General features: G+C 44.0%; 1 protein-coding gene across 2 annotated transcripts in view; it reads left to right on the top strand.

The window, feature by feature from the left end:
• The window catches only part of SPOCK1 (SPARC (osteonectin), cwcv and kazal like domains proteoglycan 1), a gene marked incomplete at its 3' end in the record, with an annotated part of 518,730 nt that overhangs the window by 329,699 nt on the left and 173,180 nt on the right, over positions 1-15,851 (top strand). The gene's annotated exons all lie outside the window — the stretch shown is intronic.

Raw genomic sequence — 15,851 nt, 5'->3', positions numbered from 1 at the left:
TTTGTAAACTTCCCAACTTCTGACAAGTGAAATCAATTGGGAAAGCCAGATAACAACTGCATGATTCATTTAAACAGTTAACAACTGCAGTGGCCAAAAAAGATTGTAAAATGGGGCAAGACTCACTTAATAACTGTCTTGCTTAGCAACAGAAATTTTGGGTTCAGTCTTAGTCATAAGTTGAAGAATACTTGTAAAAACATTGATTATGATGATTAACAGGTAGTCTCAATTGTCAAAGTTACAGAGCACTCCAAAAAACTAACCTATGACTCATTCTCAAAGTTATGACTGCTGCACTGTCTCTGCAGTCATGTGATTGTATTTCAGGCACTTGGCAACTGACTTGCATTTATGCCCAGTCGCAGTGCTCACAGTCACATGTCCCGTTTTGCATTGTTTTTTGCCTCTTTCTGGCAAAAAAACACCACCCATCAGATAACCTTGATTCTGACTTAAAAAGGTAAAGGTAAAGGTTCCCCCGCACATGCATGCTAGTCGTTTCTGACTCTAGGGGCCGGTGCTCATCTCCGTTTCAAAGCCAAAGAGCCAGCGCTTGTCCGAGGACGTCTCCGTGGTCATGTGGCTGGCATGACTAGACGCCAAAGGCGCACGGAACGCTGTTACCTTCCCACCGTAGTGGTCCCTATTTTTCTACTTGCATTTTTACGTGCTTTCGAACTGCTAGGTTGGCAGAAGCTGGGACGAGTAACAGGCGCTCACTCTGTTACGCGGCACTTGGGATTCGACCCACCAAACTGCCGACCTTCTGATCAACAAGCTCAGCGTCCTAACCCACTGAGCCAGTGGCTTTCTTAACAACTCTTGTAAAAAAGTTGTAAAATCCAGTCATGTAGTAACTCAGCTTAACTCGTGACCAAAATTCCTGGCTCGATTGTAACCTAAATTCAGGCATATATTTGTTTGTACATTGACAACAATATCTGTAATATCAATATCTGCAAAAATCCATGCATCTTGCAGGCATCTGCAGAAAGAAAACCTTCATTCATGTAGCTGTACATACATTGATTCAAGACAGGTTTCCTCCCTGTGTGCATCAGCATTGAACACATTGATGTCTCCAGGAGCTCAATGCCTTTTCAGAGAATGGACCAGAGTAGAGTGCAGGGAACTGCAAAAAAATTGCAAGTGCAGTTTGCCAAGGAGAAATTGCAGAGCTCTATTCTCTGTGGGATCTAGAGGTATTATCGCAGGAGTTCTGGTTTGAAAACACTTCATTGATTTCAGAAATGGATTGTGACACCTTGGTAGTTTGGATCTCAACTCCCAGAATTTCCATGCTGGCTGGAGAATTTTTGAGAGTTGAAGTCCACACATCTAGGTAAAAGTAAAGGTAAAGGTTCCCCCGCACATGCGTGCTAGTTGTTTCCGACTCTAGGGGCCGGTGCTCATCTCCGTTTCAAAGCCGAAGAGCCAGCGCTTGTCCGAGGACGTCTCCGTGGTCATGTGGCCGACAAGACTAGATGCCAAAGGCGCATTGAACACTGCTACCTTCCCACCGTAGTGGTCCCTATTTTTCTACTTGCATTTTTACGTGCTTTCGAACTGCTAGGTTGGCAGAAGCTGGGATGAGTAACAGTCGCTCACTCTGCTACGCGGCACTCAGGATTCGACCCGCCAAACTGCCGACCTTCTGATCGACAAGCTCAGTGTCTTAACCCACTGAGCCACCACATCCCACACATCTACAAACTACTAAATTTAAGAAACTGCCGCATATACAAATCTTGCCTATTCCTCAGTTCTACACCCAAGAAGGGATCTGTGTGTTGCATGATAATTCCAATGTTTTTCAAATGCAACCCAATAGCAAATGATTCCTTGGCCTTCTCTACATCCAAAAAGGTTACTCTGATTCTCCCATATTCTGCTATACTTTTGAGTCATTATGTTCTAGTACTTTTTCTTAGATGATAAGCCCAGGTGAAAACAGTAGATTGCTGGGGTGTCACAGAGTATCAGTGATCCAGTGCATAGGAGCAAGAACTTAAGCGGCATCACAGTTTTCAAAACATCAAATTCTTGCTTGGCTACTAAGGTCTGTGCATACATTGGCATGACTGCTCCATTTTCTGGGTGAGTAAATTCTATTAAGTTCCAGAAACTGTCACTTGCCATTTGAATACTGCGATGAGTCCATTAATAAATGGACTCAAGGCCGTATTTAAGGCAACTTTTGCCAACCTAATTCCCACTGGATTACAACTCACAGAATTTCCAATCAGTATGCCCTGTAGCTGGAGTAATTAGGATTCTAGGATTATAAACCTCACATAGCTGAAGAGAAACAATTTTGGAAAAGCAGCACCAGGAGAAATGAAAAGCTGATGAGGAAAATGAAGCCTCCCCCCCCCCCTTCCTGGAAGTTACCCGTGTGAGTTTGGCATTTATTTCAGCTGTTTGACTTCACACAAGGTTTTATTTTCCTGCAATCTAAATTGTTTCAAACAACTGCTGTGAAACTAAAGGTCAAGATTTAATGTCCTAGCAAATAAAATGTTGATGATTGTAAGTAATTATCAGGTAATTCTAGTGCCTGCCCAAAATTTTCAGGGAATGTTTTAAGCTTCAGTGAATGAAGACCTTAATGAGCCTGACAAAATTCAGAGCAGTAGAAGTGGCATTTATGGATTATTGCTGTTTTGAATTTTAACCCAGAAAAAGCAGTGCACCTGACCTGATGAAGATAACCCTGTAGTACCATAACTATAGCTCCCATGTAAATCTGTTGTGTTGAAAATTAGTTGCCCCACAGAGCGCAATCTTCTCAGAAGATTTAAAAAATTGTATTGGTATTTTTAACATGAACGCTAATGCAGAACCGTTTATAGATCTTTTTACAATTTATGAAGAGGAACACAGGTTTAATATGACTTTGGTTTTCTTTAAAATTTCTAATGCCCACCTTAAGAAGAGGGAATAGTCTTGTGTCATTGTCTTTTAATCCTCTTAAACCTTGAGTCACAATGAAATTCTTCCACCATGTCATAAAATATGATTTTCACTCCATCTTCTCTGATATAAAATATTGTTTAAAGTTCTCCCAATTCCATATTCAGAAACAAAAATTACTCTGGGCCATCCACTTTCTTCATGTAGTTTCTAATATCTTGGGTTCACAAAATGATTTTCCTGTTTGCTTCCTTATTATAAATAAGGACATTCTACATGAACTTAATGTGTGTGGCAGTGTGGTATAGCACTGGATTACAGCCAAGGGATCCAGGATCAGGTCCATCCTCAGCTAAGGAAACTGTTGGTGACTTTCAAACAGCACATTTCTCTCAGCCCCAAGTAGCTCCAAAGGTTATTGTAAAATGAGGAAATCCCCATATAAGCACCCTTCTGTTTCGGGATAAAAGGTGGGATATAAATGTTCATGTCATGTCAACATCTTCTTAAGCAAACTATGTCTTTCCAGGAGATTGCAATCCAGCTTGATCTTAGGAGAAGACGTATTTGTTTGAAGAGGTTACTGGAAGGTGCTCCGTGTATGGTCAAATGTCTCCTGAAGCATTTGTTTTTTAATCTGCCAAGGATAATAAATCCAACAAATAGATTGGTCAATGCTTGCAAAACACTGCTCATCATAAAAGAAAATGGAACGTTTTTGACTATCCAAGTCTAGGACAGGGGTGTCAAACTGCTGGCCCGTGGGCTAGTTTCATCTTACCGAAGCCACACCCACCCATTGCTGCCAATGCAAAAAGAGTCACGATACGTCGCAACACATCATGTGACGCGGCGAGTTTGACACCCATGGTCTAGATAGTTACTGGCTCTCTAATAATAGTGTTATTAAGTAGATTTTGTGCCTGAATATTATTACTATTTTTTTTAAAAAAGGTTAAGAATCCCAGCTGAGACATGGCTTCACTGATGGTCTCTGGATAAACTTCAGCATCTCAAGTGCAGCCAATTTCAGTTACATAACACTGTATGTTGTGCTCTGAGTGATATTACTTTTAAAGGAAGGTAATTTAAAAATAAGAGATCTCTAACTTGACATAAGCTGTGAAAAAAAATCTCAAAATGGGTATAGAAGTATGTGCTTTCAAAACAGTTTTCTTTGGGGATGACTCATCACAATAACTGTTATTCCACAGCACTTCCATGCATCACATTTCAAATTTCTTCTGCTGTCTCGTACATTGTTTCTCCTAAAAAACATCTCATGAATATGTTTATGATAACCAAAGGCACTCTTATATGAACATCACATCTCATGTTATTTTGACCCCCAGTATCCTACCCTAGAGGGACGCGGTGGCTTAGTGGGTTAGGACGCTGAGCTTGTTGATCAGAAGGTTGGCAGTTTGGTGGGTTGAATCCCGAGTGCCGTGTAACAGAGTGAGTGCCTGTTACTCGTCCCAGCTTCTGCCAACCTAGCAGTTTGAAAGCACGTAAAAATGCAAGTAGAAAAATAGGGACCACTACGGTTGGAAGGTAACAGCGTTCCGTGCACCTTTGCTGTCTAGTCATGCCGGCCACATGACCACAGAGACGTCCTCAGACAAGCGCTGGCTCTTTGGCTTTGAAACGGAGATGAGCACTGGCACCTAGAGTCAGAAACGACTAGCACGCATGTGTGGGGGAACCTTTACCTTTTTATCCTACCCTAATAAGACTACCACATTAGTCAATTAGCTAGGCTTTTGAAGATGGCGGACGTGTCGGGCTGAGCTCCGTGAGCTCCGGTTGTTGGGCGTCCCTTGGGAGCCCCTCAGGGGTCTTTTTGGCCCGCTAGGTAGGGGATGTGGATTGTTAAATCCATGAAGCTGAATTTATGAGGCAAATAAGGAGGTAGTTTTGCTATTTGCCTGTTCCATTTGCGTGTTGCCTTTTCCATCGCCTGTTCGTCTTCCGCGGTGTTGCTGGGCTCGGCTTCTTCAGCCTGCCGGTTCCTGCTGCCCTGGTGTCTCCGGGCCTCTCCTAGGAGGCTGCAGTCGGCGGCGGGGGTGTTTCCAGCTGTTTTGGGCCGCCATGGGCCGTTGGGTCGGCGCTGCTGTCTTGGACGGTTTTCGGCCGTTTTCGGCAGTGTTCTCGGCGTCCTCGGAGTTCTTGGCGTCCTCGGAGCCCCAGCTGATCGGCGCTTCCGGGAGAGTGGAGGAGAGCCTGTGCGAGATGCCTGCAGACCATTCTGGCGGCAGCGACGGCGGCAGCGGCGGCGGAGACATTCTGTTACTGGACCTGCCTGTGTTGTTTCTTTGGCGGCTGCGGCGTCTTCGAGCCGTTTGGCGGCGGAGAAGATGGCCGCTTGCTACAAGGCTGCCCCCTGTGCTGGTTTCGAGCCGCTGCCGGTGACGGAGGCAATTATGGTGTTGGCGTCCTCGGGCTGCTCTGGGCGGTGGAGAGGACGACCATGGCGACTGCGACTCGTTTGGTTCCGGCTGCTTGAGGTGATGGCGGCGACGGTGATGGTGATGGCGGCGTCTTCGAGGCCCGCTGGCCTGTTTTACCGGCAACGACGATGGCTGTGGCAACGGCGGCGACATAGCGGACTACCAACTTACTTATTTATTAATTTATTTATTAATTCTCCATCTGCCTCCTTTTTTCCCCTTTGGACTGGGACGGACCTGGGCACAAGCCACAGTGGGAGAGTGGCTTGTTTTACATCGGCAGTCCCATAGAGGTGGGAGCTCTATGGGCTCTGCCCCACCCAGGGTGTGCATTTTGGACCATCCCCGGGAGCAGACTCGCGCCCCGTTGTGAGAGGACGGGTTGTGGTCTGCCCCTGGGAGCATCCAACCAAGTGGCAGTAGGTTGGTGGATGGCCCAAATGTTCCACTCCTTACCTTCGAACCTCCTGTTGGATTTTTTAATCATTGGTCTGCCCTCTCTGGATTTGCTCGGACTGGATGTACCGATATTCCGATACGGACTTGCTCGCCCTCAGGGGTGCCCCCCTCTCCTGGGTGCGTCCCGCCTTCTTTCCTATCCCCAGTCTCGATGAAGGGCCCAATTATTGGGACCCTGAGAGATGGCCGGGTAAGGCCAGGGGCTCTCGATATAAATTTAATAAGAGGCCCCTGGTTAATTTTTTAGTCAAATTTTTTAGGGGGTTGGGGAGGGGGTTGGGGGGTAGTGGTTGTCTGGCTGTGGGGGGTGGCCATACAACCGTGTTGCAGGCCAGGCCTGGGTCTGACGGCGTTCGGGGGGAGCGGGTTGTGGTTACATCTGGGGCTCGGGAGCGGGTCGTGGGATTACCGATTCCCACGACACTGGGGTATGGCAGCAGGCGTATGGACAGAGGGCCGTATCGTTACCGGGAGGGCCGTCTCTGCTGTTTGCAAGCGGTGAGGCGCTCCGACCCTCTGGTTCTTCCCCGAGGTGCCGGGAGCGAGGATGTGCAGCCTCCTGAGCTCCGGCTGGTGTACCTGAATGCCAGGTCCGTGATTAATAAGGCTCCCCTTGTGCAGGATCTGGTGGAGGGTGAGCATGCGGACCTGGCTTGTATCACCGAGACCTGGTTGGGTCCAGAGGGTGGGGTCCCTTTGGTTGACCTTTGCCCACCAGGTTCCAAGCATTACACCGGCCTCGGGCTCAAGGTAGGGGCGGGGGAGTGGCGGTTGTTATTAGGGAGACCTTATGTCCGCGGGAGACCACCGTTCCCCAGATAGTCGGGTGTGAGTCTCTCTTTTTGAGGTTTGGTTCGGGGGCGCAGTTGGGCTTGCTGCTGGTGTACGTTTCGCCTAGTCACACAGCGGCAGCCCTGCCCGTGCTACTCGATGTCCTCTCCGGTCTGGTGATTGAGTTCCCCAAACTTCTAGTTTTGGGTGACTTCAATCTACCATCCCTGGGAGGGTCATCTGAGTTAGCCCGGGAGTTCATGGCTTCCATGACGGCCATGGACCTGACGCAGGTAATTTCTGAACCAACTCATGAGGGAGGCCACACCCTTGACTTGGTTTTTTTATCTGGACGGTGGTTGGATGATCTTGGTGGGGGCTCTCCATTTATTATGCCCCTGTCATGGACCGATCATTACCTCCTGCGGCTGGTCTTCCGTCTTGCCACCCCCCACCATGGGGATGCGGAACCAACTAGATGGTACCGCCCCAGACGCTTAATGGACCCTCTCGGGTTCCAGGCAGCGCTGGGATCCCCACCTGCCTCCGTCGCTCACAGCTCGGCGGATGCCTTAGTGGAAGCCTGGGAAAGGGCAGCCACTGAGGCACTGGACCGAGTTGTACCCCTGCGGCCCCTGACCCGGTGCAGATCCCATCGAGCTCCATGGTTCTCCGCGGAGCTCCGGGAGATGAAGCGTCGGAAACGGGGCCTAGAGAGCTGCTGGAGGTCCAGCCGATCCGAATCTGACCGGTTGAGGTTAAGAACCTATATTAGATCTTATCTCGCAGCGATGAGGGCGGCGAGGTGCAATTACTTCTCTGCCCTCATCGCATCTGCAGATAATCGCCCGGCCGCCCTGTTTAGGGTGACTCGCTCCCTCCTTAATCAGGAGGTGAGGGAGGATTCCTTGCAGGGTCGTGCCGAGGAGTTTGGTCAACATCTGTCGGATAAAATCGCTCGGATTCGGACCGGTTTGGACTCCAGCTGGGCAGAGTCTGACGATCAGGACATGGGCGGTCTTGTCAATGTTATCTGGGAGGAGTTTGATTCTGTGACCCCTGATGAAGTGGACAGGATAATGGGGAGGTTGAGCTCCACCACATGTTTATTGGATCCGTGTCCTTCCTGGCTGGTTTATGCAGCCAGGGAGAGGACATGAGGCTGGTTCCAGGCGGTGATATCTGCTTCTTTGAGTGAGGGTAATTTCCCCACCGTCTTGAAGGAGGCGGTGGTGAGACCTCTCCACAAGAAGCCTGCCTTGGACCCAGCTGTCTTGAACAACTTTCGTCCAGTCTCCAACCTTCGCTTTCTTGCGAAGGTTGTTGAGAGTGTGGTGGCGCATCAGCTCCCTCTGGTCCTGGATGAAGCTGATTATCTGGACCCTTACCAATCGGGTTTCAGGCCCGGGTACAGCACGGAGACGGCATTGGTCGCTCTGGTGAATGATCTCTGGAGGGCCCGGGATAGGGGATATTCCTCTGTCCTGGTCCTATTAGACCTCTCGGCGGCTTTCGATACCATCGACCATGGTATCCTGCTGCGACGTCTCAGGGGATTGGGAGTGGGAGGCACAGTTCTTCGGTGGTTCTCCTCCTATCTCCTGGGACGTTCACAGTCGGTGTTGGCAGGGGGGCAGAGATCGGCCCCTAGGTCTCTCGTTTGTGGAGTTCCTCAGGGTTCGGTTCTCTCGCCTCTCCTGTTCAACATCTACATGAAACCGCTGGGTGAGATCATTCGTGGTTTTGGAGTTGGGTATCATCAATATGCTGATGATACCCAACTTTTCATTTCGACCCCAAACCACCCCAGTGATGCCCTCACTGTGATGTCCCGTTGCCTGGAGGCGGTTCGGTTCTGCATGGGGAGGAACAGACTTCAACTCAACGCTGACAAGACTGAGTGGCTGTACATTCCGGCATCCCGGGACATTCAAAACGTTCCATCACTTTCTATGGGGGGTGAGTCTTTACCCCCCGTAGATAGGGCTCGCAACTTGGGAGTCCTCCTGGATGCACGGCTTACCTTAGAAGATCATGTAGTAGCCGTGACCAGGGGGGCTTTCGCACAGGTTCGCCTGGTGCGGCAGTTGCGGCCCTATCTAGACCGGGATGCCCTGTGTACGGTCACTCATGTGCTCGTGACCTCTCGTCTTGACTATTGCAATGCTCTCTACATGGGGCTTCCCTTGAAGACCACTCGGAGGCTCCAACTGGTACAGAATGTGGCCGCGAGAGTTGTCTTGGGAGTTTCCCGGTACTCCCATGTTACACCTTTGCTCCGCGAGCTGCATTGGTTACCAGTCGTCTTCCGGGTGAGGTTCAAGGTCTTAGTGATGGTTTTTAAGTCCTTACATGGCATGGGTCCGGAATACCTCGGGGACCACCTGCTGCCGGCGTCGACTCCCCTCCGCCCCGTGCGTTCCCACAGAGAGGGCCTCCTCAGGGTGCCTCCAGTCAGAGAATGTCGGCTGGTGGCCCCCAGGGGGAGGGCCTTCTCTGTGGGCGCTCTGGCTTTGTGGAATCAGCTGCTGGTTGAGCTCCGGATGGCACCGGATCTCCGCTCCTTCCGGCGCGGGTTAAAGACCCATTTATTTGTACAAGCTGGTCTGGCCTGATGGGGAATTACTTAGGGTTTTAATATTTATATATATTTTGTCATTGTTTTTATTGTGGGCAATAATTTAATTCCTTTTTAACTTTTGTACTTTTGTAGTTTTAAGATATGCCCTGTTCACCGCCCTGAGTCCTTCAGGAGAAGGGCGGTATAAAAATTTAATTAAATAAATAAATAAATAAATAAATAAATCTATGTTTTAGAAATCCAGTTGACTGCTGGCATGACAGTGAGAGACAAGACATTTTGTAGTCATTTAGATTTGATAGACATAAATGATATATTGATTGTTATTAGGTTCCTCTCTCCTAAATGAACACAATGGATTCCTTTAGAGTGGTTTTCAGGAAAACATCAGATCCATGTAAGTGTGTCATCCGCTGTGAACATAGTATCTATAGTTATGTCTAATGAGGTTCTAGCAAATGAGCTAAATAAGCTTGTAAATATAAAACTTTCCTCAGATTTTTTGACTTAGTCCTTAACTTCATTTAGTGACCATTCAAAGTTACAAAAGCACTGGAAAAAGTGACTTGTTTTTTCACACGACCATTGCAGCATCTCCATGGCCATGTAATTGTAATCAAAATGCTTAGCAACTGACATGCATTTATGATGGTTATAGTGTCCTGGGGTCGTGTGATCACCTTTTGCAACTTTCTGACAAAGTCAGTGCACAAGCCAGATTCACTTAAAAACCATATTACTAATAACTGCAGTGATTCTCTTAACTATGACAAGAAAAATCCTAAAATGAGATCGTGGCCACCGCAGACACTGGAAGGTGAGCTCCGTCTTCTGCGTTCAGTTTCACTCCACTGGGGAACCCTGGAAAGGGTCGAGAGTCACCCCCCTGCTTGATCGCGGGGGGGCAGTAGCCCTTCCATTCAATCTGGGGCAGATAAGATAAAATTGGAAAAAGGATTGTAAAAATTTTGGACTTAAAAAACCTTAAATGGCATTGGTGACATCTTCTGGCCTATTTTGATATTACAACTTGTTATTGTCTAAAGGAGACTTGCCTTGAAGCCCAGACTACAGATAAGACTTTATCAACCTTGACAAATATCAGCTTTGAGAAGCTCAGCTGTGTTCTATGCTCAGTTTTAAAATTATTTTCATTCTCTGACTTTAAAGATCTCAATTTAACATACCATTAAGAGAATATGAAGACCAGGAACAGGTTCTTTTTATGTTGAAAGCAATACATGAAACAATTCTTTCAGCTTGTGATGAAATAAGGTGCTACACAAAAGAAAAAGATGTCAGCCTAGATGTACGAACCCGAATTTTGACTACAAGTAAAGAATCAACTTCGCAGAACATAATACAAGAAGTGGAACAATTAAATATTATGATAGAGGATTCAACTGACCAACAAATACAGTCAATGGAAAATCCAGAAAAGGGACTGACAACACTGAAAATGGAAAAGACTTTCTATATAAACCAGAAGAAACTTGAGAAGCAAGAAGAAGAACAGACCAAAGGGAAGACAAACATATCAGGACAACTATGGGGATCTGGAATAATAGAGAGACAATATATATATATATAACAACAGAGGGAGATCTATTTGATGATTTAAAAGCTCTGACATGGAAGGTGAGCTGGCGAAGGAAGAAGCCAGAATAAGGCTGAAGAAAATCGGGGTTTTGATTTAATAGAGAAGATTTTATATTACTAATTAAAATAGAATATACTCAAATAGACAAGATGTGTATTTTGAATACTAGATTTTGTTATGAATTGAGATAAAGAAAGCTTTGGTCATTTAAACTTGGAAGTATAAATATTAAAACTTAATTTTGAATATTGATGGGAAATTAAAAATTGGGGAAAACAAATAAATAGGATATTGATTGTCTATAAAGATTGAATGTAAAAGTAATTAAGTAATTAAGATATGTATAAGCTATTAAGGGAAAAAGAAAGGAAATATTTGATGTTGAAATAGGGGAAATTTTGGTCGTTAAATTTAAGACATTTGGAAATTAGTTGAAAATAAGATGTTATACTACTGTACTATTAACTAGATGATGTAAAATGGTGGGAAATAGAATATACTCAAATAGATAAGATGTGTATCTTGAATATTAGACTTTGTTATTAATTGTGACAAAGAAAAATTTGGTTATCTAAAACTTGGAAATTATAAATAGGTAAAGGTAAAGGTTCCCCAGCACATGCGTGCTAGTTGTTTCCAACTCTAGGGGTTGGTGCTCATCTCCATTTCAAAGCCAAAGAGCCAGCGCTTGTCTGAGGATGTCTCCGTGGTCATGTGGCCAGCATGACTAGATGCCAAAGGTGCACAGAACACTGTTACCTTCCCATCGTAGTGGTCCCTATTTTTCTACTTGCATTTTTATGTGCTTTCGAACTGCTAGGTTGGCAGAAGCTGGGACAAGTAACAGGCGCTCACTCTGTTACGCGGCACCATCTGATTGACAAGCTCAGCGATCTAACCCACTGAGCCAATATCAAATGTTAAATTTAAATAATTGGGAAAAACTAATTACAGGACTTTGATTGTCTATAAAAATTGAATGTTAAAGTAACTAGCATATGTATAAGCTAAAAATTTATTGATAAATGTAATAATGCTATTTTTACTTAATTGATATAATAAGAACTGTATTACTTCAAATATAAGACAGTAGATATTAAGGGAAAAAGAGGAAATATTTGATGTGGTAGATTGAGATTTGTACAATAGATTTTTGTATGTTATTGAATTATCGATTAACCCAGCCACCACGTTCCTTTTTAAACACTTAAATGTAAAATTAGAAAATTAATAAAATATTACAAAAAAGGAAAAATGTAAAATGAGGCAAAACTCACTAAATAACAGTCTAGCAATGGAAATTTTGGGCTTAATTGGCGTTGTAAGTCACTACCTGTAAGTAACTACCTGTATTGTCTTAACTTTACAGATTGTTAAAAGCTTTGTGCAACCTGCCTTTGGTAAAATTGGTAACTTGAACAAAATGGCTAATGTTCATATAGACCTCTTCCAAGATATTAAAAGCAAAGTTTAAAACACTTTAAGCAAGCACCCATGCCAGAAGGTAGTCTGAAAATAACAAATTCAATGCTGCTGCTGCTGCTACATGCCCATTTTCCCCTGACTTATCGATACAGTCAAGTACAAGTAGTCCTCATTTAGTGACTGCTCACAGTTACAGTGCTGACAGAAAAGTAACTTGCAACCAGTCCTATTTATTGTTGCTTCCCAGAGTCATTTTCTGTGAGATGGGTGGTCATCTAAATTTGATTAATCAACAAAATCTTCACATTTACAACCTTTGACGGTCTGTAAAACAAAAACAGGCTGAATAAGATCATAAGCACAATTGTAGTTTAAATTAGCAACCACTTTGCTTAATGATCAAGTTGCCAATCCCCTTTGTGATTGCTAAATGAGGACTAACTGTAGTTTTCTGTTTTTAATATTAAGACAGAAAGATAGGCTGCTAGAGACTCCATTTGTTTCTCTTTAAGCCAGGGGTCTTCAAACTTGGCCCTTTTATGACTTGTGGACTTCAACTCCCAAAATTCCTCAGCCAGACAAACTGGCTGAGGAATTCTGGGAGTTGAAGCCCACAAGTCATAAAAGGGCCGAGTTTGAAGACCCCTGCTTTAAGACAATTGCTCCACTGCCAGCTTTATTCTGTTGTTATGAACATATTAATTTGTATATTAGCTCCCCAATGTGGTGAGAGAAAAATGATTGTTATTTTTAGTAAGTAATTAATACAATCAATGGAATATTTTGGAATTTCCCTTTGTTCATTTTCTTAATTGTGAGACCTCTGTTAAAAAATATTATATCAGCTCACCCCAAAATGCTGTGTCTAGTCTGAACAGCTGCCACACATTTTCTGTCTTAACTCTGTCCTTGGCAGCAAAGGGTACATACAAATGTTCAACCAACATTAACAAAACATTGCTTGTCTCATTTGGCCCATACAATAAAGGCCAAAGAAAAAAGTCAGAGATTCTACCTAAAACTGGAAGATTTGCACAAGCAATGAAATTGATTCAAGAGACAGCAAAGCTTCTTCCTGCTTTAGGGAATTTAAGCATAGATGTTAATCATGTCCATGATAGAAAACAACTAAAAACATCAGGAAAAAGCTCACCAACCAATGTCTTTGAGTTTTCTTTACAATACTGTAGTTACAAGCAACCTTATTGTCTTTCCTCCTCTTTTAAGAATACATAATTCTCACCTTCTTCACAATCCACTCTATTGTAGGTATTTCAGTACTAAGGACAATTATGATTTACTCATATGTATAAGGAATCTAGTGGAAGATGCCCAAATAATCATTTCATCTAAAATCTGCACAGAAGATGTTTATCCCTCCCCTACTGAAGTCTTTAGGATACAATCAAGAATCTGCTTCAGTCAAGCATGAAGGATAACTTCATCATATGTGTCACATGCTCAGTAGCAAGTTACAAACCTAGACAAATTGATATTCACCTTGGCCTATAATCTGACCTTATTAAAGGTCCTTTGGGTGATATTCACCAGCTGATCTACACAAAGGTTTCAATCTCAGCCTGGCCACTCAGCTGACATATTATGATTTGGGGTTTTCTGCTTCTTCCTTTCCTCAAACAGATCCTGGCAGGTTTCCAGTCCAATGCTCCCCTATCAATAAAGAACATCTGTGAGACTCCCTTTACTCACCAAATATCATATTGTTCAATAAACCCACTCCGTCTTAATCAGATAGACAGTTCTCCAATCTGCAAACTGGATAAAAGCTAAAAGGGGTTCTTTTGGAACAGACATGTCAAACTCGCAACGTTACGTGATGTCGCTCAACGTATCGGAGCTTTTTCCCCATTGCCGGCAATGGGGTGGGCGTGGTTTCCCAATAACATGTCCAGCCTGTGGGGTGGCAGTTTGACACCCCTGTTTTGGAACAAAAAGATTCCATGTTTTTTAGACTTGATTTACAAATGTTTTGTTGCAAGAAACCTGAACTCTACAGCTTCCATTACAAGGTTATATAGTACAGTATAGTCCCTTAATAGTGTTCCTGGTTCTGAAAGGCCAGTCTCATGAATCTTAACATCTTAAAATGTAGGTAACTTGTAGTCCCAGTTTCTCAGTTGGACGCATGTGAGGAAATGGCATTAGCCTCCAGGGGCAACTTACCAAAATATGCTTTCCTAATTATAAACATTTACTGACCTCCTTGCAGGTTGCTTTCCTCAACAAATGTCACCTGGGATAAATTTGAGAATTACTTAACACAGTTTGCCTGGCCTGACACAATTACTGATGTTATATTTCCAGGTGACCTAAATGTCAGCTTTGGTACCAATGAAAAAGCCCTTTCCTCCCAAATTAATAATCATAATTCCTACATCCTCAGAGGACATGCGAGAGGCCAACTATATGACTCTAGAAATCAGGGCATCAGCCTCACAGAATGACACATACAAAGTACTACTAGAAAATTCAAGCTTTGCATATTAAATGGCAGAATAAACAATGACTTTACTGGTGAGTATACCTACTGGGGGGGTAGGTCCAGTACACTCAATTTTACATTAATTAATATACTAATTTCTATTTTTTTCATTTAATTTGGTATGTTCTTTATAGTTGAACTATGGCTGAAGAACAACCATTCTCCACTACTATTTCATTTGGGATTTGGGCATTATCCAACCTTTCAGAATTCTGCAGAAGCTCTTACTACATAATCTATTGATAGACAAATTTCAGAGGTCATTATTAATATGTCAGCATCCTATGAACCATAACCCTGGTTTAATCAGGACTATATATAAGCCAGGGCAAATTTAGTGGCAGCCTTCAAATTGTATAAATCCAGTAATTGCAATGTTGCTAGGAATCAACTTCTAGATCAAAAAAGTTATAAAAAAAGATGTATATATAAAATAAATGCAAATGACTTTTTCTAGCAACAAGAAACAAAAATCCCGCTGTCTTCTGTAAGATAATTGCAAGCACTTCATCCCATAAGTCATGCTGGTCAGAACATACGGTTCCCCTAGAAAATGGGTAAAGTTTTACAATCAGTTTTATCCACTCTTCACCCTATCCAGGTTTCATTCCAACCTACCTCATTAAACAGTATACCTGCCTGGCCACCACTTTCTTGGTCACAAATTGTCAAATTTATTGATCAGCTAAAAAGCCTCTGCTACTGATTTCCATGATAATCATGGAAAAGATATGTAGATTCTCTCTGAAGCTGTATGGAAGCAACAGTTGAATCTTGAAGAAGTAGGATAGGAAAAGTAACAATGTTTTTGAATTTAGGTACAAATAACTAGGTGGAAATTATCCTACTTTGGACACTGTGCAAAGACATAATGCAAAGAAGGCTATAATGTGGGAAAGGTGGAAGGAAAGGAAAGAAGATGACAACCATCGGTAAGTTGGATGAGTAAGTCACAGTAATTAGAAGTCCTTATAGACCAGACATGTCAAACACAAGGCCCGGGGGCCAGATCCGGCCCGCAAAGTGGTTTCATGCGGCCCGTGAAGCCATCCTGGAAACAGTGAGGGAACGGCCCCCACTGCCTTGGCCCTGGCCCAGAGACCCTCCTTCTGCCAGAGACCCTCAGATCTGTCCCACTCCTGCCCA

The sequence above is a fragment of the Vipera ursinii genome (assembly GCF_947247035.1).
Source record: "Vipera ursinii genome assembly, chromosome: 2".
In the NCBI taxonomy this organism is placed as follows: domain Eukaryota; kingdom Metazoa; phylum Chordata; class Lepidosauria; order Squamata; family Viperidae; genus Vipera; species Vipera ursinii.
This window is presented reverse-complemented; position numbering and strand designations above follow the sequence as displayed.